Source organism: Pelodiscus sinensis, chromosome 26 (genome assembly GCF_049634645.1).
Source record: "Pelodiscus sinensis isolate JC-2024 chromosome 26, ASM4963464v1, whole genome shotgun sequence".
NCBI classification, from domain to species: Eukaryota; Metazoa; Chordata; order Testudines; family Trionychidae; genus Pelodiscus; species Pelodiscus sinensis.
In genome coordinates this window covers 22,330,224-22,353,045 of record NC_134736.1, presented here as the reverse complement: position 1 = coordinate 22,353,045, position 22,822 = coordinate 22,330,224, and the positions used below count along the sequence as shown (strand labels likewise).

General features: G+C 53.2%; 7 non-coding genes across 7 annotated transcripts; 3 read left to right on the top strand and 4 right to left on the bottom strand.

Moving 5' to 3' along the window:
* Positions 1-1,536: 1,536 nt before the first annotated feature.
* On the top strand, positions 1,537-1,608 carry TRNAE-CUC (transfer RNA glutamic acid (anticodon CUC)). Its single transcript has one exon. It is a non-coding gene; the product is annotated as a tRNA-Glu (tRNA).
* Positions 1,609-2,929: 1,321 nt separating this feature from the next.
* LOC112543648 (small nucleolar RNA U3) lies at positions 2,930-3,145 on the bottom strand. The gene has a single exon (XR_003086863.2). It is a non-coding gene; the product is annotated as a small nucleolar RNA U3 (small nucleolar RNA).
* Positions 3,146-6,477: 3,332 nt separating this feature from the next.
* Positions 6,478-6,560, bottom strand: TRNAF-AAA (transfer RNA phenylalanine (anticodon AAA)). Its single transcript has one exon. It is a non-coding gene; the product is annotated as a tRNA-Leu (tRNA).
* Positions 6,561-16,736: 10,176 nt separating this feature from the next.
* TRNAR-UCU (transfer RNA arginine (anticodon UCU)) lies at positions 16,737-16,809 on the bottom strand. Its single transcript has one exon. It is a non-coding gene; the product is annotated as a tRNA-Arg (tRNA).
* Positions 16,810-19,236: 2,427 nt separating this feature from the next.
* Positions 19,237-19,318, top strand: TRNAS-GCU (transfer RNA serine (anticodon GCU)). The gene has a single exon. It is a non-coding gene; the product is annotated as a tRNA-Ser (tRNA).
* A 1,112-nt stretch (positions 19,319-20,430) lies between these two features.
* Positions 20,431-20,520, top strand: TRNAY-GUA (transfer RNA tyrosine (anticodon GUA)). The gene is given in 2 exon segments: positions 20,431-20,467; positions 20,485-20,520. It is a non-coding gene; the product is annotated as a tRNA-Tyr (tRNA).
* Positions 20,521-22,256: 1,736 nt separating this feature from the next.
* Positions 22,257-22,329, bottom strand: TRNAQ-CUG (transfer RNA glutamine (anticodon CUG)). The gene has a single exon. It is a non-coding gene; the product is annotated as a tRNA-Gln (tRNA).
* Between the last annotated feature and the right edge of the window lie 493 nt (positions 22,330-22,822).

The window sequence follows — 22,822 nt, the reverse complement described above, 5'->3', positions numbered from 1 at the left end:
ACTGGGCACTGTCAGTGTCTGGGCCAGAGATAAAGACCCTCTTGGAGCTGTGATCCGAGGGGGAGTCTCTGCAGGCCCGGCAGTCCAGGTGGACGAATGTGGACATTTATGAACATAAAAACATAAGAACGGCCGTACTGGGTCAGATCTAAGGTCCGTCTAGCCCAGTGTCCTGTCTGCCGACAGTGGCCAGCACCAGGTGCCCCGGAGGGGGTGGACCGAAGACAATGATCAAGCGATTTGTCTCCTGCCATCAGTCTGCAGCCTCTGACAAACAGAGGCCAGGGACACCATTTTATCCCCTGGCTACTAGCCTTTTATGGACCTAACCTCCATGAAATTATCTAACATATGGCCCAATGGCTGATGGCCTTGCAGAGAAAGGCCACCTCCCCCCTCCTGCATCCTAGACCAAGTCAGAGCCAAGGTCAACGAATTGTGGGAGGTGTGGAAGCAGGACTAAGGGAAAGGGGATTTGGGTGACCATTCAGGGTTTGTCAGTAGCAGAGCAAGAGTCTGGGTCACTCTGACTCCTGCTAACGCGCTGTGTTCGCTTTTCTGTCTCTCCCATATTGATAAGAGTGGAATGCTTACCTCAGTGAGAGCCTTGAGATAAGACAGTGTCCTATGGGAACTGAGTGGGCAGGGAAGTAATTGTTTAATTTAATATGTAATAGAAAGGTAGATATATTGGCTTTTAATTGTTTTGTATTTGAAGATCCGCTTATGGATATCTTCCCTTGCAATATTGCTCGAATAAACTGCCTCTGGCAACTTGTTGCTTAAACACAACGGAGAGTGAAGGCTTGTTTTCTTCCACAGAGGGGTATGTGAGGGCCTGTGAGGGCAGGTCCCGCTCTGGGGAAGCACCGCAGCACTGTGCATACTGTGAGGAACTGGACCGTATCCCGGGGTGGCTGGCAGTGGTTACTAGATGGATCCATTTACATGTAGCTTCACTGAAACCCCCCTTGTTGGCCTGCGCCCAGGTCAGTCCGTGTCACTGGCTCAGGGGTTTCTCCCCCCAGCGCGCTGCAGAGAAAGCCCTTGTGTGTGAAAGGGCCTCAGGGAGCCCAGAAACCAAGTTAAAAATAAACTAAAAGGAAACATTTTTGCACCCACTGGAACTCCTTGCCAGAGGATGTTGTGAAGGTGAAATCTACAAGAAGGTCCAAAACAGAACTGGAATATTTAATGCAGGAAAGGTCAATCACTGGCATTTAACCAGGATGCACAGGGCAGGTGTCCCTAGCTGGTGTATTCTAGAAGCTGGGAATGGGCGACAGGAGGGATCACTTAATAACTGTCTGTCCTGAGGATTCCCACTGGGCAATGGAATTGGCTGCTGTTGTGAGACAGGATCCTGGGCTAGTTGGACAACTCACATGACTCAGTCTGTATGTTTTGATGTTCTGTTTGGTTTCTGTTCTTGTCGCCTCTGGGCAAGGGAGAATGGACCTGCCCCCCATCCTGAAGTGGACAGAAAATGGCCTGTGAAAGGCTAGTGTAGGTGAGCAAAAAGTCATGTTTCATGTGTCCCTGATGGTCTAGTGGTTAGGATCCAGCACTCTCACTGCTGTGGCCTGGGTTCGATTCCCAGTCAGGGAAACCAGCCTGCAGTGTCATGTGACAGCTGCCTAGTCTCTTTTCTCACCTATGTGACAGCAGCTGTGACCCAAGAGGTTACTTCAGGCTCCTTCCCACCTCCCTGGCACTGCTAAGACAACACTTGCCATTTTCAGAAGGGGCAGAGCTGGGTGACTCAAACTGCCCCTCCCCTCTCCCATGTGGGCAGCCCTGCAGGAAGCTCTGTGGCACACACAGCACGAGCCCAGCGCAGTGTCAGGTTGGCACAAGATCCATTGGTTCAGTTTGGTTGTTGAAGGAGACAACCCAGAACTGGCTCCAGCCCCCACTCAGTAACCTGGGGAAATGACCCACCAGGCCTGGGCCCCTCGGAGAGGCAACGATTCCCCACTGGCCAGGGCAGAGCCTCCCTCTCACACAGTCATGGAGCCTTCTCCCCCTGGTCCTGCCTCCCCCTTCACTCAGCTCTCACTGCTCGGTGCTGCCAGGGAGGGGCCTCACTGCTCGTCAGTGTTCCTGTTCCAGGAGCAGGTGAGTTTTGTCTTGTGCCCCAATATTGAGGTCGTGTGTCTCTGTTCGGGGGTGAGCCCCCGCGGCGCCTGCCAGTTACTAACAAATATCTTAGCTACACGTTATGGGAGAAAGACACTAACCCAAGGGATAATTAACACTGGGCTGCGGCTAGTCTCTGGCTCCCGCAGGGCCACTAGGGAACAGATGGGGGACAAGGCATAAGGCAGATCCAAGGGGCTGGCTAAATCCAGTGTGAGAAGCAAATGGAAAAAGACCCAGCAGCAGGTGAGAGAAAAGCATGAAAACATCAGGATCAGGACCAGAACAGTTCGGCTATGTCTACATTGGCAAGATTTTGCGCAAAATCTTGCCGCCCGTCTACACTGGCCGCGAGTATTTGCGTCAGAACACTGAGTTTGTAACGTACAATATCAGTGGTTCTTGCGCAAACACTCTGACGCGCCCACTCACGGATAAGCCCTCTTGTCAAGTATTCTTGCACAAGGGGGCCAGTGTAGACAGCAACGTTTATTTCTTGCTCAACAAAGCCCGATGCCTAAAATGGCCATTGAACCTTTCCTAAACAAGAGAGCATCTACACTGGCACGAATGCTTTTGCACAAAAGCACATGCCAGTGTAGATGCTCTCCTGTACAAATGCTTTAATGCAAAAACTCTTGCATTAAAAGTATTTGCACAAAGTCATACCAGTGTAGATGTAGCCTACAAGTAAATCCAGGAACTAAACAAAAACCAAGACAAAAGAATAAAGTGAAATCCCCATTCCTCTCAAATGCAAAACTAATTTTAAATTTTTTGATAGTAGTTAACCACTCAGCCTGTACTCTCTTCCTCCAGCTTCCCAACAGAAAAGAAAGAACAATCATCAACAACAGACAGCAATTACATTAAAGCAACACTGTCTGCTTGCTTCATGCTCAGAAGAGAACACTGTCATTCATCCTCATGGATAGCAAGACTAACCACTTTCAGCTGCATTTCTCTAATTACCAACTATAGAAATGATCCCTGAAAGTACAGTCCTACTAGCACCCACGTCCCTACACACCCACACTTGTGTGCATTCACTTTCTCCTCATGAGGAATGTTTTCTCACAACACTTAGAAAACTAAAAAACAGAAATAATCTCAGCAAAGTGCTTGTCCCATTCAAACACACTCCACCAGGTTTAGAAATCTGCATATTAGAATATGCTCCATGTCCCTGTTTACAGAAACACGCCTCCTGATTAGCATGTGGAGCACCTGGCAGCCAATCAAAATCTCCTGGGCTACGTCTACACTGGCACCCTTTTCCGGAACAGGGATGCAGATGAGCCAAGTCAGAATTGCAAATGCAGCGGGGATTTAAATTTTCCCCGCTGCATTTGTATGAACATGGCTGCAGCTTTCCTCCGGCTCGGAGCTTTGCCGGAAAAAAGCGCCAGTCTAGACGGGATCTTTTGGAAAATAAAGCCTTTTCCAGAAGATACCTTATTCCTCTTAAAATCAGGAAAATTTAAATCCCCGCTGCATTTGCAATTCTGACTTGGCTAATCTGCATCTCTTTTCCGGAAAAGGGTGCCAGAGTAGACACAGCCCTGCTGTTTCTTCCTGAACCTGCAGTTCCTGGGGCTCCTCTAAGTCAGTGGTAACAAACTGCCAGTCCGCAGACCAGCAAGGGGCCAAGAACCCCTGCCTGCCGGGCAGAGGTGGAAAGTAATAAAGTAGAAATACTTGATCACACTACTCAAGACCTTTTTTGGGTGTTTGTACTTTACTCAAGTCATTTATTTTAGTCACACTTTGATTTTTATTCAAGTTATTTTATTTTTTTAGACAATATTGTACTTTTTACTCCACTCCCATTTCCAGAGGCGCTGGGTTACTCACGACTCGCATCGTTCTGCTTTGCTAAAGCCCAGCTGCATGTGCAAGCACCAGGCATCCAAGAAACAGCCAATCCACAAGCACAATGCCCCTGCCAAGGAAGAAGCCTTTTAATAGCTTCCCCAACACCTTGTCATTCAAACCCAGTATCCCTGCAGGCCCTGCCAGCCTGAGACCTGAGCGAGCAGGGCGGCTGCCCAGGGCTCCGTGTTGAGGGGGTGATATGAGCAGTCTCATGTGACCTTCCCTGGGGCCAGGCAGCTAAACAGGAGGGGACCCAGCAGCCGGGGTCAGGGGGGACAGAGGCACTTACTTGTGCCGGGTGAATCCTCTGCTCTGGGGGGAGCAGCAGCAGGGTGGGTGGCTGCCGGGGGCAGGGGCTCCCCATTCCCCCTGGGTCAGAGGCCCCTGTGGAAGCCCTGTGGGGGGAGGTGGGGCAGGCTGTGCTGGAAGAGGCTGGGGGTGGGTGGCTGAGGGGGGTGGGGATTGAAGAAGCGTCTGTGTGGGCACTTGGGCAGCCAGCTCGTCAGTGAGCAGCAGAGCACACGGGCCCGTCCCCCCCAGCTGAACCCCCCAGCTGCTCTCCCAGGGCTGTGGCCGACCAGCCTGCACTGCTGCCAGCCCGGGCTCAGCTCTGCAGCGACCTGCCCAGCTGCCTCCCTGCCAGGGGCTGCAGACGTGTCTGCTGGGGTAGAGGGGAGGGACGTGTCTGCCCAGCCAATGTGAGGGGTGAGCCTTTGGGACAGAGAATTTCTGTCCCTTCTCTTTATTTCTTGTCTGGCCCCAGTGGCCTAATGGACGAGGCATTGGCCTCCAAAACCAGGGGTTGTGGGTTCAAATCCCACCTGGGGTATAGAACAATGATCTTCTGAGTGTTGATTGGGAAGTACAGGCTTGCTTTTTCCCCATGGGAACTGAGAGATGGTTTCCCAAGAAGTGCCACATTCCATAGGATAGCAGCTGTCTAGTCCCACCAGCTCCAGGAGTGACTCAGAACTAGGGGGCTGGAGCAGAGCAGGGTCTGTCTGGTGACAAGGCAGAGCCTGAGGGGGGGGGGCAGCTCTGGCAGAGGCTCAGTAGGAGCAAGGGGGGAGCTACTTTGGCCTGGCCCTTTTCCAAAGCCCTTGAGCATGGGGCTGGCATTGGGGGAAAGTTCCCTCAGCGATGGGATGGGGGGGCCGGGCTGGGCTAGGCTGGGCTAGGAAGGCGCCATTCTCCCTGCTCTTGCCCCCAGACGACATGGCTGCCAGGCCTGGGTGCGGGCAGACTGGCAGTTGCTGCAGCAGCACAGGGGCAGGAAGCCCCACTGATGTGGGGGGAGTCAGCCCCACCAGCAGGCACAAGGCTGGGTCAGCATATGGGGGGAGGTGTTGGACTGCGTTTCCCTGCTGACATGGAGCTGGGTTGCCAGGTATCCAGTTTTGAACCAGACAGTCCAGTATTTGAGCTTTCTGATCAGTAAACAAACTGAGAAAATAGAAATAGAAATGACCGGTATTTTCTAAATAACAATAATGTCGATTGTGATGTCATGTCAAGTGTCTCTGGTATTTTTGTAGAAACCATCTGGCAACCCTACATGGAGCCCAGGTGACAGGACACCTCCTACTACTCACTGCTGCTAGCAACACCCTCACACACTCCTCCGCCATGGGGCAGGCAGGAGGGGATTGTTCCCCCCAACTGACAGAGGGAGGGACAAAGGCTGAGAAAGGCAAAGGGCCTTGTCTGACCTCACGCAGCCAGTCTGGGGCAGCGCTGGGCACAGGACCTAGATGCTGAAAGTCCCCCTCAGTTTGGAGTTTCCCACCCTGACTGATCAGAATAACGTGACCTCCAGTGAGATACAGCCCCACAGCCCGGCCTAGGGATGGCTCAGCCAGTGGGTTAGAAGCACCGGGACACAGAGAGACTCAGGAGCTGCTCAGAGACAAGCACTGTCGAGAAGCAGAACAATTCCCCGAGCAGACGATTGGTTCTGGCTCATTTGCTGGGAATTAAGGAGAACAAGGAAGTCCTGAGTCACCTCCCTGTGACTTCCTCCCAGCTCAGCCAATCAGAACAGACTAGAACTGGAAGGCTGTGTCCACACTGATGGGCTGTGTCTACACTGGCGGGTTATTGTGCAAGAAGGGCCGTTCTTCCGCAGAGCATCCACACTGCCCACTCGCTCTTGTGCAAGAATTTTTACAGTAAAGTGTGGTAAGAGAGGGCTTCTTGCGCAAGAGCTACGCTCTTTTCTAACAGGTGTAAGTCCTCTTGCGCAAGAGGGCAGTGTGGATGCGGGACAAGGGTTTCTTGTGCAAGAAAGCCCTATAGCTAAAATGGCCATCAGAGCTTTCTTGCACAGGAGAGTATAGATCCTCTTGCACAAAAGCACATCTCACACATGCCACCAGACGTAGCCAAAGGGACCTTCAGAGATGAAGTCCAGTCCATAGCAGGGCAAATCACCGTCCAGATGGATGTCTGTCCAAAACAGGGAACTACTAGGAGTGGGGTTTGAACCCACGCAGACAAACATCTATTGGATCTTAAGTCCAACGCCTTAACCACTCGGCCATCCTGGTGATAAAAGAAAGGCTAGACGTGTGCTAGTTCTCTCCCCAAATACCCCAGGGGCTCACTCTCAGAGCATCTTCCCGGCCCATCCCTGCGCCAGGGCTTCCCACCGAAAGGGTGAAAGAGCCGTCCCCTCCCCCCCAGTGAGGAGGGAAGCAGGGAAAAGGGAAACCAAACAAGAGAAAACCCAACGTCCCCAGGGATTCCGAGGGACAAAGGCCTGGTGGGGAAAATACCCCCCCACCTTCACCTAGGCTATGTCTACACTCCCATGCAAATGAGCCTAAGTTTAGAATATAATGGAGCCTCATTTGCATACCTAATGAGCTGCCGTTTTTGTAGAAGAGGTTCTTGCACCAGAGAGAGCTGTCTACACTGCCCATTCTTGTGCAAGAAATCCCCTCGTTTGCAATGCCGCTATTCCTGAAAATAATCGTCATAGCGGCATTGCACGAGAGGGTTTTTCTTGGGCAAGAAGGGGCAGTGTAGACAGCTCCCTCTGGAGCAAGAGCATCTTCTGCAAAAAAGGTCGCTCATTAGGTATGCAAATGAGGCTCGGCGATATTCGACGCTTAGCCTCATTTGCATTTTTCTCACGCAAGAATCTGAGAGTGTAGACAGAGCCCTAGTGTTTTCCCTGCCTTGCATTTGGCCACCCCCATGGATCAGGCCAGTGTTTCCAAATCTTTTTTTTTATACCATGGATGGCCAAACCCATTCACAAATTTTTGAACGACCGGTAACATTATATTTACATATCTGCATATCCATTATGCAAATAACAAATCTGCAAAAGGAAATAAACTGTTGCCGGTCCCTACAGATCAGTGTTTGCAGGTATCTACACTTAAAAAAATTCACAGAAGAAATTCCCCTCAGGCTGCTGGAGGGGGCAGCTCCTCCCCCGGGGGACTGGAGCCTGCAGAGGGAGGGGCGCAGGGAGAGGCACCCACAGAGGCAGGGGGCATTTGGGACGCCCTGGTTATAAACTTCAGAAATTTTGTCAGGGGCAGAGGAGTTGGTGCCCCCAAGTGCCACCACCAGGCACCTCTGCCCCCCCTCCTGCCCCACGGGGGTGGGGGAGCTGCCATGGTATCTCCCCCCTTCCTTCTGTACAAGCCCTGCCCTGTGTCTCCCCCTTCCCCAGCCAGGCTGCTCTTGCTCCCCCAGTCTCCTCCCAACCTCCCCTGCCCCCTTTCCCTTCCTGTGACCCCTCCAAGTTTCCCTCCATTGCACCCCTGCTTCCAGCCACCCCCTGACTGGCATGATCCCCCCAACCTCCCTTCAGCTCCTCCTGCCTCCCCTTCCTAACCCACCTCACACGTCCCTGTTCCCCTTTAACTCTCTTATCTGCCCCACCCCTCTTGATCCCCCTCCCAACACTCTCTGGGGTGGCTCCCCCTGCCCCGCACGAGCTGGTAGCAGCTTCCCTGGCCCCAGGCTGGGATCACAGCCCCCTCTGCTGAGAGCAGCCCTGGGCCAGATCCTCCCACTGCAGCCCTGGGGGGGGCTGCTCTCTGGGAAGGGGAGGGGGGTCTCTCTTACCTGCCCCCCTAAGCGCTGCCCATCCTGGGGCAGGGGCTGGGCCGGGCAGGGGCTGTCCAGGCTGGGGGCGCTGCCGTGGGAAAGGTTCCCAGGGAGCAGCGTTCTACATCCCACCCGCCCTGCGGGAGATTCCCCCTCCTGGCTGCAGCCCGGGCTCCGGGGGCCCAGCAGTGCTGCACCCAATGCTGGGGCTCGGGGATCCGCCCAGAGCCATTTCCAGGGGCCCTGCAAGCAGAGGGCAGGAAAGGAGCCAGGCTGAGGCTTTGCAGGGAGCAGGCCGGGCACCTGGCAGGAGGAGGCTCCAGCGAGCACAGAGCCTGCGCAGGGCCAGCCTGCTGGGAGGGGAGCAGGAGCATCCAGCACCATTCAGGCCAGCGGCAGCCGACACTGGGGGAGCCCTGAGACTCCAGTCCCTGGGATTAGGAGGCCCTGGAACCAGGCCCCCTGGAGTAGCATTGTGGCTGGGGGGCTCTGACCCACAGGGGGGCTGGCCCCAGAGCCCAGGGCCTGGGAGTCTGGTCAGCAAGTGAGACTCGCCCGTCAGTCCAAGCTGCTTTCTCCCCGGCTGCCGTTCCTGCCTGTCCCGTGCCAGCGCCGCACGCAGGCCAGTGGGGCAGGACGGGGGGTGTCAGTGGGGCCCTGCTCTCAGTCCGTCCCTCACAGGCCCTGTGGGCTGCTGGAGGGCTGAGCCCGTCGCCCAGGCCTGGCGCGGGGATGGAACATGGGGCACGTTTCCCCCTGTGAGCGTGTGCGGGGGCAGGAGGGAGCCACACGGGCCCGGCTGAAGGTTTTGTGCTGGGGCTGGAAGCTTGAGCCCGAGCTGTCGGCCTCAGCGGGACTTGCTCCTCCCCCCTCTCCTGCCTTGCTGCCTCCTTTGGCCAGCAGCGCTCAGGGGCAGCCGGGAGAGCCGGCACCAAGGGCAGAGGAGGCCGAGGCACAAGCCCCTCAGAGGGGACAGGCCTGAGGCCTCTGGCTTGCCCAGGCTCACGCCAAGGGGCTTTCTGTGGTGCTGGGCGGGGGAGGGAGGCCAGGCCCAGGCCGGTGGGAGAAGGGGCAGCGCCTGCCAGGGCAGCAAGGGGAGCTGCAGGGAGCGAGACGCGGCGTTTCTGCCTGGATCACTCAAGGGTCCTTCTGCGGGTGAAGCGCCTGTGACACCCCTGTGCTGCTGGGTTCCTCTGCCCCTCCCCTGGGAGGCCGGCCCCTTCGGGGGGGGGGGGGGGGGCTCTTGCCCTGATACTCATCAAAAGCCCCAGGCACCTTCCATAACTCAGCTGGCAGAGCGGAGGACTGTGGCTGGGGATCGGCAAGGGCCCTTAGGTGGCTGATTTGACTCCAGCTGAAAGGAGAGATTCTTCTCCCTCCCCCTGGCTGCAGGCCCGGCCTTAGGACCAGGCGGCTGCCTTGGGTCTGTCCCTTTGGGGCCTGGTGCTACAATTGACAAAAAGGTTTTGGGTTCCAGCTGCCAATCAAATGTCTTGGGCTGCGCAGACCTTGAATCATGGCTGGAGCTGGAGGGGAATGGGGAACGGCTGCACTTTGGAATGGGAAGAGGGTGTCTGGCACCATAAAGTAGAACAGTTTTAGGGCTGCTTCCAGGCAGGGCATTGTGGCTTAGTTGGCTAAAACACCTGCCTAGTAAGCAGGAGAGCCTGGGTTCAACTCCCTGTGGTGCCTTGTTGCCAGGTCAATGGGTCTTTTCTTCCCACCATTCTTCAACATGTATCTGGAGTTGGTTTTACCTTCAGTTGAGCTTGGTGGTGCCCTCACAGTGGGATTAGGATAGGAGCAAAGAGCAGGAGGTACCTTAGATGTTTGATTTAGTGAGGCTTATCTAGACTTGCTAAATCAAGCTCTGGAAGATGGATTGCACCTGAGTGAAGACATGGCCTAGTGGTGCAATTAGTTAGATGCCGACACTAACAGCCCCACTGCTGGTAACTCACAGAGGCTACATCTACACTAAGGCTGTGTCTAGACTGCATCCCTTTTCCATAAAAGGGATGCAAATTAGACACATCGCAATTGCTAATGATGCGGGGATTTAAATCCCCCCCCACTTCATTTGCATAAAAATGGCATCCGCTTTTTTCCGGCTCGGAGCTTTGCCGGATCTTTCCGAAAATAAACCCTTAAAATAAGGAATAAGGGATCTTTTGGAAAAGGTTTTATTTTCTGAAAGATCCGCGTCTAGACTGGTGCTTTTTTCCAGAAAAGCTTCGAGCCTGCGTGTTGCACAGCACTGGTAGGAGACATGGAGGGTCTATTGGCACCTGCAGCCTCTCAGAACAACCCCCGTCCCGACCCCCAAGTCCTATCCCTTCCCTCCACCCTCACTGGGGTCTGCTGGGAATTGCCTGGATGCCAGCCCACCCCAGTGTCAGCCTAAGGACTGACTGGTCTGTAAAAGCTGCATCCTGGAAATGAGGAAGCAGCTAAAGTGATTCTTGTGGGACTTGAACCCACAACCTTTGAATGTCTAGCTGGGCTCACATTAACCATTACAGCTTAGAAGTCCAACATGCTTTCCATTGCACCACAGAGCCAGATGGACTGCTTGGATTAAGTTTGATATCTCCACTCTCTGCTTTGCAGCATGGCAATTGCTGGGGGAAACGAAAGGGAAGCCAGGTCTGTCTCTTTTGGGAGAGGAGGTAGGAAGAGGGAGGAGCCACTGAGCCCCCAACAGTGAAAACTAGGAACCAGGACAAAGCTGCAGTTGGAGAACATGGACATCAATCCCACTACTTTTTGCATACAAAGCAAGGGGTTTCTCATTTGAGCTAACTCCCCCACATGTGAACACCACCCCTGCTCCACCCACCTTGTTCTAGACCCCACAAGGTCTCTGTGGCGGCCTGAGGCTCCTTTCTGAAAGAGCCACTTGTGGGACTGACACTCGGGGGCCGGCTAGCTTGGAGGTTTTTACAAAATAAGCTATTTCAAAATTGACTTGAAATAAGCTACACAATTGCATCCATCTTTCCTGGCCAGCCAGCCCTGCTTCCACCAGCAGCACCAGAGTAATCCAATAAACCCTGCACCACCACATCGTGTGCTGGAAAGGGGCTGGTATATTTTCAGAAAGCCGACACCATCTTTGGAGTTTTTTCTCCATATTCTCATTCTGGATGGTGAATGCACCAGGCTCTCTCCATTCCGACACATGGCAGTGCCTTAAACCTCACTGGCACTGGCAGCAGCGGGGATATTTAAAAGGCTTTTACATTTGCATTCAGGATCTGTGTGCACCTTGATCAGTCCCCTGCCCTGCTGGCTGATTCTCTCCCCCCACCAGGCCAGGCTGCCACTTCTCTCCTGGCACCACCAGACCTGCTTTCACCAGCCAGTAACCCCCCTTCCCTGCAATACCCCCAGGCTGTGTCTACACTGGGCCACTTATTCCAGAAAATCAGCCGCTTTTCCGGAATAAGCTGCGAGCTGTCTACACTGGCCCTTGAATTTCCGGAAAAGCAACGACGCTCTACTGTACAAAATCAGCCACTATTCCGGAAAAACTATTCTGCTCCCGCTCTGGCATAAGTCCTTATTCCGGAACACTGTTCTGGAAAAGGGCCAGTGTAGACAGCCCAGTAGTCTTTTCTGGAAAAAAGCCCCGATCGCGAAAATGACGATCAGGGCTCTTTTCTGGAAAAGCGCATCTACATTGGCCACAGATGCTTTTCCGGAAAAGCAGCCTGCCAATGTAGACGCTCCTTTTCCAGAATAACTGAAAAATGAGCACAGACAAAGGAAGGTAAATGCAACTGTGAAGGGACTCGAGCCCTCAATTTTCTGATCCGAAGTCAGACGCCTTATCCATTAGGCCACACAGCCTCGACTTGCTAATGATTGGACTTCTTGCAATGTGTGGTTATGGAAAAGTCTGCCTAGTCCAGTGGTCCCCAACGTTTTGAGGCTGCCGGACGCCTGGGGGCGGGGCCGCTCATGCACCACACATCCAGGGGTGGGGTCGCTCATGGGCCATATGCCTGGGGGCGGGGCCAAGCATGCACCACGCGCCCGGGGCCGGCACCGGACTGTGCCGCAACCCCAGGCAGGGGCTTTCCAGGCGCCGTGAGCCTGGGGCCGGCACCGGCATGTGCTGTGACCCCGGGGCAGGGGCCGCCCATGAGCCCGGGGGCGGGGCCAGCGCAGATTGCTCCGCAGGCACACATAAATGGCCCAGGGGGCGCCATGGCGCCCGTGGGCATCGCGTTGGGGACCATTGCCCTAGTCCATCAGGTTTTATTATTTTCCTTGTTTGGGGGTTTAGAAATCACGTCTGAGCTGGTGAATTATTCTTATTGTGTGTAACTAAGGATTGCAGCCCAGGGATTTTTTACTTCACGACTCTCTACCTCCTAGGCTATCTCCATACTGCACCTCTCCTCCGCAAAAGCTCATGCAAATGTAGCACAGATTGGCATATTGCCATGCTCATTTGCATAATTAATTGGGGTCCGTTTTTACACAAGAGGCTTTTGCACAAAAAGGAGCTGTGTAGACTGGGGATCTCCCTGCCTCCTGCTTCTCTAGCCTGGCCCTGGGCCTCTTTCCTGCCAGCCCCATGGGGCCAGGGAAATGCAGGGGGCCATTTCAGAGTCTGGTTGGGGGCGGCGACCTGTCCATGCCGTGATGGGGGAGGGGAGAGTGTCACACGGCTTCTACTAGAGCTGGTATTTAAATAAAAACAAAAAATAAACAAGCAGCTGGGATGGGGCAGCTGGAGGGAGCCCAGAGAGCACAGGTAGCCTGAAAGCAGAGAGTCCCAGGTGCCCACCAATGACATCAGCTGTTTGTCCCATGGTGCAAGGGGCAGCGCTCAGGGCTCTGAACTTTGCAACTTGAGTTGTACTGTCAGTGGGATTTTCCTGGGCTGGTTGTTGCAAAACCCTCCTGCTTTAGATTTTTTGTTCTTAGGCTGGTGAGAAGAGATTTTTGTGCCTTCTGCTGGGTGTCTGGTGCCCACTGGCGCTCGGTCTCTCATCTGGCTGGCTCACAAGAGCTGAAGCCATGAAACCCACTAGCCAGACTAGAGATGCAGGGGGCTGAGTTTGTGTTTCTCGCTGATGTTCTCATGTCTGTTCCCAGCAGCTGCCAGACTCTGCCTAGTGCTCCCTGGCGCTAAAGGGAGGGAGTCTCAAGCCTGGGCCTCAGAGAATGTGGGCCTTTTCCCTTGCTTCTGAGAAAGGTGAAGAAACCTGTTCTACTCCCTGCGCTGGCTCTAGGCTGAGGGAAATCGACTCAACACACCTTGGTTGTGGATCTATTGCCTTGGGCGTAGGAACTGTCTGGGAGAGCGAGCAGCACAAGTGAGAGGCTAGACCAAGGTTCACTCAAGTGGTTTGTTTTTCATGGCTCTGCCCCATCTGCTCCCCTAGAGACTCTGGAACAAAAAAGACACATGAGAAGAATTCAACTTTCTTTCCTTGTGATCTAGCTCAGATTTCACTCTGGGTTCTTTCTGCATGAGAAGTACCTGTGACAGCCTCTGTACTGCTGGGTTACTCTGACCCTCATCTACGATGCCGCCCACTTGGGGTAGCAGGTCCCCTGACACTTGTAGAAGGACCGGTCTGGACAAACAACATTTCTCAGCCCCCTTCTGATAGCTTAGCTGGTAGTGTGGAAGGCTGTAGTGTGTGCTTGGTAAGTCATTGTTAGGCTGCTGCTTTGACTCTGGTTTGAAGAAGAGCCTTTTCTCTAGAGCCCACCCTTAGCACAAGCTGGTTCCCTTGAGTCCATGTTTTCAGAGCCCTGCGCTCAATTGACAATAAGATTGTGGGTACCAGTTGCCAATCACGTTTCTTGGGCTGCACAGGCCTTGAGACCCTGGAAGGCTGGAGGGAAATGGGGAATGGCTGCACTTTGGAATTTAAAGATGTTATCTGCAACCATAAATTCGAACAGTTTTAGAGACACTTTTCTTTTTTCAGAAGAGGCTTTTCTGACATTTGGCCCATCTACACGGGCCCAAATGTGGGGAAAAACTTATCTTTGGGAAGAGCCTTATTCCTAATAAAATGAGGAATACAGGCCTTCCAAAAAAATGCCCATTTTTTTTGGAAAGTGACCTGAAAAAGGGGACCGATCTCCTGGATGCGGCAGAGTTTTTCAAGGACACGAGAGGTACCCTGGAAAAACTCAGTAATATAAACCCAGCTAAGTAGGGTACCATGGCTCAACTGGCTAAAACACCTTCCTCGTATATGGGAAATCCCGGATTCAACTCCCCTGGATGCTTTGTTGTAGTCTTTGCTCACATTTTCCTATGTGCTTCTGGAACACAGAAGAGGCCTCCCCTGGCCACCCATGGAACTGCTGGTTCAGGAAAAGGCTGATTGGAGAGGAGTGTTTGGAAGAAGGAAACCACAAGTGAGAAGCACCTGATGCCCACAGACCCTGACTCTCCATGGCTGCAGGAGCTGAAGAGGTTGCACCTTCAGACTCTCTAGGCACTGACACCCCCAGGGAATCACAAGGGCGTGTGGTGCTGGCTCTTCTGTTCCAGCAATTGCAGTCAGAGCCCTGACTTGCCAGTGCCACTCACAGCAGCCTCTGCACCCACTCCAGGCTTGTGGTTTCCTTCTTCCCAACTCTCCTCCCCAATGAGCCTTTTCCTGAACCAGCAGTTCCATGGGTGGCCAGGGGAGGTCTCTTCTGTGCCCCAGAAGGACATAGGAAAATGCCAGCACAGGCTGCAATAAAGCACCACTGGGAGTTGAACCCAGGATCTTCTATTATAAGGCTTTAGCCAACTAAGCCATGGTACCTTCCTCCAAAACCTATTTACAACGGTTCTTTATATTTCCAGACAACACCTTTGACTCCCAAAGTGCAGCCATTCCCCAATTCTCTCCTGCCTTCCCGCCCTGGTGGGGTCTGGCCCCCTGGGCACAGAAAGCTACAGCTCCGTGGGCAGGGGCCTTTGGCCTCCTTGATGCTGTTGCAGGAAGGGCTGTTCAGCAGGGACGGGGTTCACCTGTCGAGGAAGGGAAGAGTATTTGGATGCAGGCTGGTGAGGAGGCTTTCAAGTAGGTGTGAGGGGGTCAGGTGCCCAAAGCCCCCAGGTAAGTGAACAACATGGACACCCGGGATAGAAATGGGAGAGAGCAGGGGCTGTAACAGCAGAGCTAAAGGAGGGACAAGGGACCACTGGGAAGTAAACTCTAAACTGCTCCCTGTGAGGCAAAAGGGACACCCCCAGCACTGCGGAAACCAGCCCGTTGCCTTCTGGAAGAGGGAAGGAGGCCTGAGGAAGCACTTAGCTCCTGGCTGGCTCTGCCTGTGGAAAAGAGGAAGCAGCAAACATCTATCACTGGAGAAAATGGGTATTGATGGCACTGTCTTTCACATGCAAAGCGAGCGCTCTACCACTCGAGCTAATACCCTTCCCTGTGAAGAGTTTTCCTGCCCCACCCCTCTTGTTCCAGAGCCCACAACATCCTTTCTGATAAACCCTCATGTAAAACTCGGCAAATCTCCAGAGAAGTTGCGGTTCCCTTTACAAGACTCTGCACAGCTCAGTTCCAATCAGCCGGTCTTCCCTAGAGCCCGGAACATCGACCGCGGCAGCGTCGCTCTTACGCCCAGTGTAGACAGGGCCTGAGAGTGTCACAAACCAGCCCCGGACACATTCCTGGCGAGGACCAGTCACAGTCTGGGCTCAGTGAGGGTCCGTCCTACCTGAGACGTGTGTGACACAAAAGCCTCCTGTTCCCTGCCCAGTTCCCAACACTGGCTGCAGACCCAGTGATAGTTGGTGCCTTGGCTGCTGTCCCTGCTGGCAGGGAGCTGTCCCGCACCTGCAGTTCATCTGCCTCCCGGAGAGGAGGTAGCTCTGTGAGGGGGAGAAGCCGGGGAATTTCCCTGCATGTGTAAAAACCATCACTGCCGGCCCGGCCTGGGCCAGTGCGCTGGCATCCCTCATGTCTGGAGCCCTCAATATTGGTGCCCAGGACAAAACTCGCTCCACTCCTGGAACAGGAACAGTGACTAGCAGTGAGGCCCCTCCCTGGCAGCACCGTGTCAGACGGTTTCTTCTCGGAAGATACAAGTTCCATGCGGGGGGTCTTTGCCGGATGAACGTGCCTGAGGAAAGACGCCGGAAGCGCAACAGACACACAAAAGGGGACGAGAGACAGTTTAAGTCACACACACGGCAGGTGGCGCAGCTCAGCCAGGGACCTTATCCACTCACAGAGCTTCACAGCTTCTCCACCCCCCAAACCCCACCAGGCAAACTGCCCCATGGCCTTCGCCTGCACCATGCTCAGGGCCTGGGGATTTTCTGTCCCTTTGCCAGACCAAATAACTAGCCCCCCGCACCACCACCACCGCTCTGGAGTCTTTGCCTCTCATGGGCCTTCTCATCCTCAGGCTCCGTTTTGTCTCCAGACAGATCCTGCTTGCTACAGCCACCTCCCATCTGGCTGTCACTCCTGGGCCTTCTAGAGCAAAATGTGCCTCTTCATTGTGACTTTGAATACACAGGCTTTTAGCAAACACACCTGCATTTTCTAGGGAGGGGTCTGAACAGTTTTTGCAGAGAGAGAGCACACCAGCCACCATGGATCAGCCTTGATAACTGTCTCAGAGAGCCAAAGAAGGCCAATTATTTGTCAATGAGAGGAAACTGTCACCCCAAGTGGGATTTGAACCCACAATCCCTGGCTTAGAAGGCCAGTACCTTGTCCATTAGGCCACTGGGGTACACAGAAAACAGTGCCAGGGACAGAAATTCACCCTTCTAAATGTCCCTTCCTTGGCTTTTAGCTCCTTATTAAGCCCCTTTGAAGAAGCCAGATACACAGGAAGGGCTGATCTCATCCCTCTGAAATCAGCTTTCCATGGGTATCAGTAGCTGGCTCCAAGTCATGGCTTCCCCAGGCTGGCACCGAGGGGCATTATCAGCTTTGTCACGTGGGAGTTGGGCTCATCCCAGGTACAGGCTGGTCAGCAGCAGCACCTGCACGTACCTGGGCACCCAGGGGAGCAGCAATAAGGTCCTGATGTTAAGAGGAATAAGGAATAAGGGATCTTCCGGAAAAGGTTTATTTTCTGAAAGATCCCTGTCTAGACTGGCGCTTTTTTCCGGCAAAGCCCCAAGCCGGAAAAAAGCAGAGGCCATGTTCATGCAAATGCCATGGGGAAAATTTAAATCCCCACGGCATTTGCAATTCCAAAGTGTCTCATTAGCATCCCTTTTCTGGAAAAGGGTGCCAATGTAGACACAGACATTGGGTTTCGAAATTTGTGTAGGTTTTTCCAGAAGGACAGTGCAGTGTAGACACAGCCTGAGTGTTGCTCAGCACTGGTAGGAGACAGGGAGGGACAAAACAGTCTAAAAGCACCTGCAGCCTTTCAGAACAACCCCTAGGACCAGCCCTTCCCTCCACCCTCACTGGGGTCTGCTGGGAATTGCCTGGATGCCAGCCCACCCCAGTGTCAGCCTAAGGATTGACTGGTCTGTAAAAGCTGCATGAATGTCTAGCTGTGCTCACATTAACCATTACAGCTTAGAAGTCCAACGTGCTTTCCATTGCATGACAGAGCCTGATCGACTACTGAGTTTGATATCTCCACTCTCTGCTTTTCAGCATGGCAATTGCTGGGGGTCTGTCGCTTTTGGGAGAGGAGGTAGGAAGAGGGAGGCAGCCACTGAAATTAAAGGATAAGAGCTGAGCATGGAGACATTGATCTCACTACCTCTCGTATGCTAAGCAAGCGCTCTACCACTTGAGCTAATTCCCCTGCCTGCAACAGGCCCTGCTGCCTCACCCACCTTGTTCCAGAGCCCACAACATCCCTGCGGCTGCCCAAAGCTCCTTTCTGAAAGGGCCACTTGTGAGACTGACACCCGTGGGCCGGCTAGCTTGGAGGTTTAGAGGACGTGGTGCTCATATCACACTGACGTGTTTTAAGAGCAAGCCCCTTATTTCAAGCTATAACGGGCTCGCTGTTCTGATGTCCCTGCATGGCAGGAGGAGGGAGGGATGTTTCGGAATAGCGATTTATTTGGAACTAAGTGCTGTGTAGACAGCCCTAAATTACAAAATAAGCTATTTCAAAATAGGCGCATTGATTATTTTGAACTATGGGACGCACCCCTAGTGAGTTAGAGCTGAACTCTGCCCCCTGCTCCCTGCTCCACCCACCCACGTACTGACTCCCTCGCTGCCATGGGGCTGTTTGCATTGGCCTCTTCTCTCTGTAGCCAGGCTTCAGCCAGGACTGAGACTCAGGCAGGAGAATGTGACCCGGCTCCCTGCACCTGGGCCCTGCATTTCTCATCCCTTCAGAGACACTTGTTAGTGGAGGAATAAATCACAGTCACATGAGTGTAGATTATGAAACTTTCTAGCTGTTGTTGCCTTGGAAACTCCCCACAGACCTTCCCCTGGGGTCCCGGGCAGCCGCTCACACCGCACAGCTCACTTCGAGGTGAGGGTGCTGTGTAGACGTGCCCGTCCTGTTGAGGGCCAGCCTGCTGGGGGGAGGCTCTGGCCACTTCCTTTCCTTGTCTCTCTCAGGCTGTGTCTACACTGCAGGGCTACGTCTACACTGCAGGCTTTTTGTGTAAGAGCAACTGCTCTTGTGTAAAAACTTGCAGAGCGTCTACAGTGCAGGCACGTTCTTGTGTAAGTAAATGTATAGTGCAGCATCAGACAACAGGGCTTCTTGCACAGAAGTTATTGCTCTCCCCACAAGGAATAAGCCCTCTTGTGCAAGAACTCGTCAACAAGGTGGCAGTGTGGATGGGCAACAGGGGTTTCTTGCTCAAGAAAGCCATGTATCTAAAATGGCCATCAGAGCTTTCCTGAGCAGGAGAGCGTCCACACTGCCATAGGCGCGCTTGCAGAAAAGCACTTCTCTTGTGCAACAGCACATGGCAGTGTGGACACACTGTTGGGCAAGACATTTTGCACAAAACAGTTCTTGAGCAAGAAGTCTGCAGGGTAGATGTAGTCAGGGGGTGTTTGGGTTTGTTACCAGCACTGAGCTTTGTACAACAGCCCAGGGAACATTGTGAAAAGCCAAAACCTTCCCGCCCTGGGTGTCCTTGGCCAGTCAGCAAGTGGCAGAAAGGTTCCCTGAAGTGCTGACTTCAGGTGATTTGAAACAAGCTCCAGCAGCTCAGATGAGGTGGCCGAGTGGTTAAGGCGATGGACTGCTAATCCATTGTGCTCTGCACGCATGGGTTCGAATCCCATCCTCATCGGGTGTTAGTAGTCTTCTCTCTTGCCTCTCCCAGAGGTTTAGTGGCAGCCCTGTCTGCCCCACCGCCCTCCCACTGCAGCCAGGGGAAATCTCCTCAAGGGGAAACCTCACAAAGGAGATTCCAGGCAGCCAGGCCATGGGGGTCTCTGAGATGCCCCAGCCCTGCAACCTGTCCCACCTGGCTGTTGCCATGGTCCCTCTGTGAGGTCACTGTCTCCCAGCCAATGAGCTGAGGTGCTGAAAAAGTTTCTTGTGATGTCACTGCTGCCTTGCAGGCTCATGTCCTGCCCCTGGCCAGCCCCTTGGCGTGTGTGAGCTGCTCCCCCTCAGCCCCTGTCACTCAGGGCTGGTTCTGGGACTCAAGCAGGGAACATCAGAGGCTGCTCAGGGGGCCACATTGCTAGGAATAAGGGATCTTTTGGACAAGGTTTTATTTTCCAAAAGATCCCGTCTAGACTGGTGCTTTTTCCTGGCAAAGCCCCGAGCCGGAAAAAAAGCAGCAGCCATGTTCATGCAAAGGAAGCGGGGGAGATTTAAATCCCCGCTTCATTTGCAATTGCGCTGTGTCTAATCTGCATCCCTTTTCCGCAAAAGGCCCTTCAGCAGCAGCACACGGCTGCCATCCAGCAGGCCCTTCCGGGGGCTTGTGCATCTGAGAGGCCCTGAGGGAGAGTTCCAGACAAGGACACCTGTGAGACTCTCCCCTGGGTGCCCCCACAAGGGCCTTCTGTATTTCCCCTCTGTGCCTCCCCCACCACCCACACACACGCTTCCCCTGCCCGCCCTTCCCACTTTCTGGGCCCGCCTCCCCTGCTGAAGACACGTGAGGAGACACGTGAGAAGTGGTTTGTTTTTTTGTGGACCTGCCCCGATCGCAGCCCTAGAGACTCTGGAACAAAGAAGACACACGAGAAGAACCCAACTTTCTTCCTTTTCCTGTGACATGGATGGATCTAGCTCAGGTTTCACTCAAGGGGTCCGTCTGCATGTGAAGTACCTGTGACAGCCCCTGTGCTTCTCTGCCCCTCATCAGCAATGCCACCTACTTGGGGGAGCATGTGCCCCGAGACTTATAGAAATGACAACCTAGACAAGCCTGTGTCTATCAGGCACCCTTCGATAGCTCAGCTGGCAGAGCGGAGGACTGTAGCGTGTGCTTGGCAAGTGATCCTTAGGTTGCTGGTTCAGCTCCAGCTCGAAGGAGTGATTGTTTTTCCCTCCAGCCTGGCCTTAACAGAAGGTAACCAAGGTGATTGCCTTGGGTCCGTGTCTTCAGAGCCCTCTACTGCAATTGACAGAAAGATTGTGGGGAGGAGCTGCCAATCACATTTCTTGGGCTGCGCAGGTTATATCCACAAACACAAAAGTTCTTTCAGAACAATGACCGTTATTCCAAAATAACAATGCAAGAGTCTACACAGCAATTCCATTATTTTGAAATAATTCTGAAGTAACAGGTGGCTTATTCCGACTTCTGCAAACCTCATTCTACGAAGAATAACACGTAATCCAAATTAGCTATTTTAAAATAATGTGTCTGTAGCTGCGCCACTGCTGCTAGTTTGAACTAGCCCCTCCCCAGGGCCATTCTAAGTTATTCTTCCTGGGGCTCTAAATCGAGGTAGCTCGTCTACACTGGGGAGCCTGCCTCGGACTATTCTGAGGTTTCCCTGCAGTGTAGACGTGCTAGTTCGAAATAAGCTATTTTGGAATCACTATTCCAGACCAGCTTATTCCTAAATAAATGTGCCATGTAGTCGTAGCCAGAGGGATGAAGCAGCAGGAGGAAAGCCCGGAGTCCAGAGGCCAGTCTGAAAGCTCAGTATGGCTACACACAGTCATATGGCTACACACAGTCACCTGTCTTGGTCCCATGGTGTAAGGGGCAGGACTTTGAATCTTGCAATCTAAGTTCAAATCTTAGTAGGACCTCCTGGGTTGGGGCTTATTGTTGTGAGGTTTTTTACACTGCCTGGCTATGCTGCAGGCTTCTTGCACAAGAATGGCAGTTCTTGTGCAAAAACTAGCACAGTGTCTACCCTGCATGTGCATTCATGTGCAAGAAAAACAGTAAACCATTGGAAAAGAGGGCTTCTTGTGCAAGAGTTAGTTCTCTCCCCATAACGGATAAGCCCTCTTGCACAAGAAGGCAGTGTGCACAGGCAAGAGGGATTTCTTGCACCAGAAACCCCTATGGCTAAAATAGCCATTAGAGCTTTCTTGCACAAGAGAGCATCTATGCTGCTGTAGATGCTCCTTAGGAGGAGATAAACCACCTCATAGAGCTGGAAGGGACTTTGAGAGGTCAGATAGTCCAGCCCCCTACACTCATAGCAAGCACAAGAACCCTCTCTGACAGATTTGCCCCAGCTCTCTAAATGGCCCCCTCAAGGATTGAATTCAGAATCCTGGGTTTAGCAAGTTAATACTCAAACCACTCAGCTTTCCCTCCCTGTTGTGCAAAACACATGGCCGTGTGGACTTGCTCTTGCACAAGAACTCTTGCACAAACAGTTCTTGGGCAAGAAGCCTGCAGTGTAGATGGAGCCTAAAGTTTTTCATATTTTTTGTTTTAAAAATATTTCAAAAAGTTGTTCAATGTGCCCCAAGCCTGGAATTGTGCTGCAGCCACCTCCCTCGCTACGGTCTCTGGCTCCATGTGCACTGGCCTTCTGTCTGGGTGCTGGCAGGGGAGTGAGAGGTGGCAGGTACTGATGGGTAACAGGTGCCAAGGTGCATACAGAGAAGCCAGCGCCTGCATCTGACCTCACTGTGCACACCTCAGGTTTTAACAAACACTCTCCTCCTGTCTGCGCCTAACACCAGTGTCAGTGTCTGCTCCGGAGGGGTCCTGTCTGGGGGAAAATGGCAATTCCAGGGGACCCACACAGCTAACATGGTAAAGAGAAAGAGACTCCACTAGGAATCATCACAAGTGTCACCCCAGAAGGGACTTGAACCCACAATCCCTGGCTTCAGAAGCCAATGCCTTGTCCATTAGGCCACTGGGGCACATGAGTGATGACACAGAAACCGAAATTCCCTTTCTTTCTGGCTGGCCAGGGACACCCAGGGCGGAAAAGTTTTGGCTTTTCACAATGTTCCCTGGGCTGTTGTAGAAAGCTCAGTGCTGGTAACAAACCCAAACACCTCCTGGCTACATCTGCCCTGCAGGCTTCTTGCGCAAGAACTGCTAGGTGCAATAGTGCATCCACACTGCCATGTGCTTTTGTGCAAGAACGTCCATGGCAGTGTGAACGCTCTCTTGTGCAAGAAACCCCTGTTGCCCATCCATATTGCCTTCTTGTGCAAGAGCTCTTGCACAAAAGAGCTTATTCCTCATGGGGAGAGGAATAACTCTTGTGCAAGAAGCCCTCTTTTCCTACGTTTTGCCATAAATTTACTTGTGCAAGAATGCGCACGCATTATAGATGCTCCTCAAGTTTTGTGTAAGAAGCCTGCAGTGTAGACATAGCCCCTGGGTGCCCAGAGAGGGGCTGGCTAG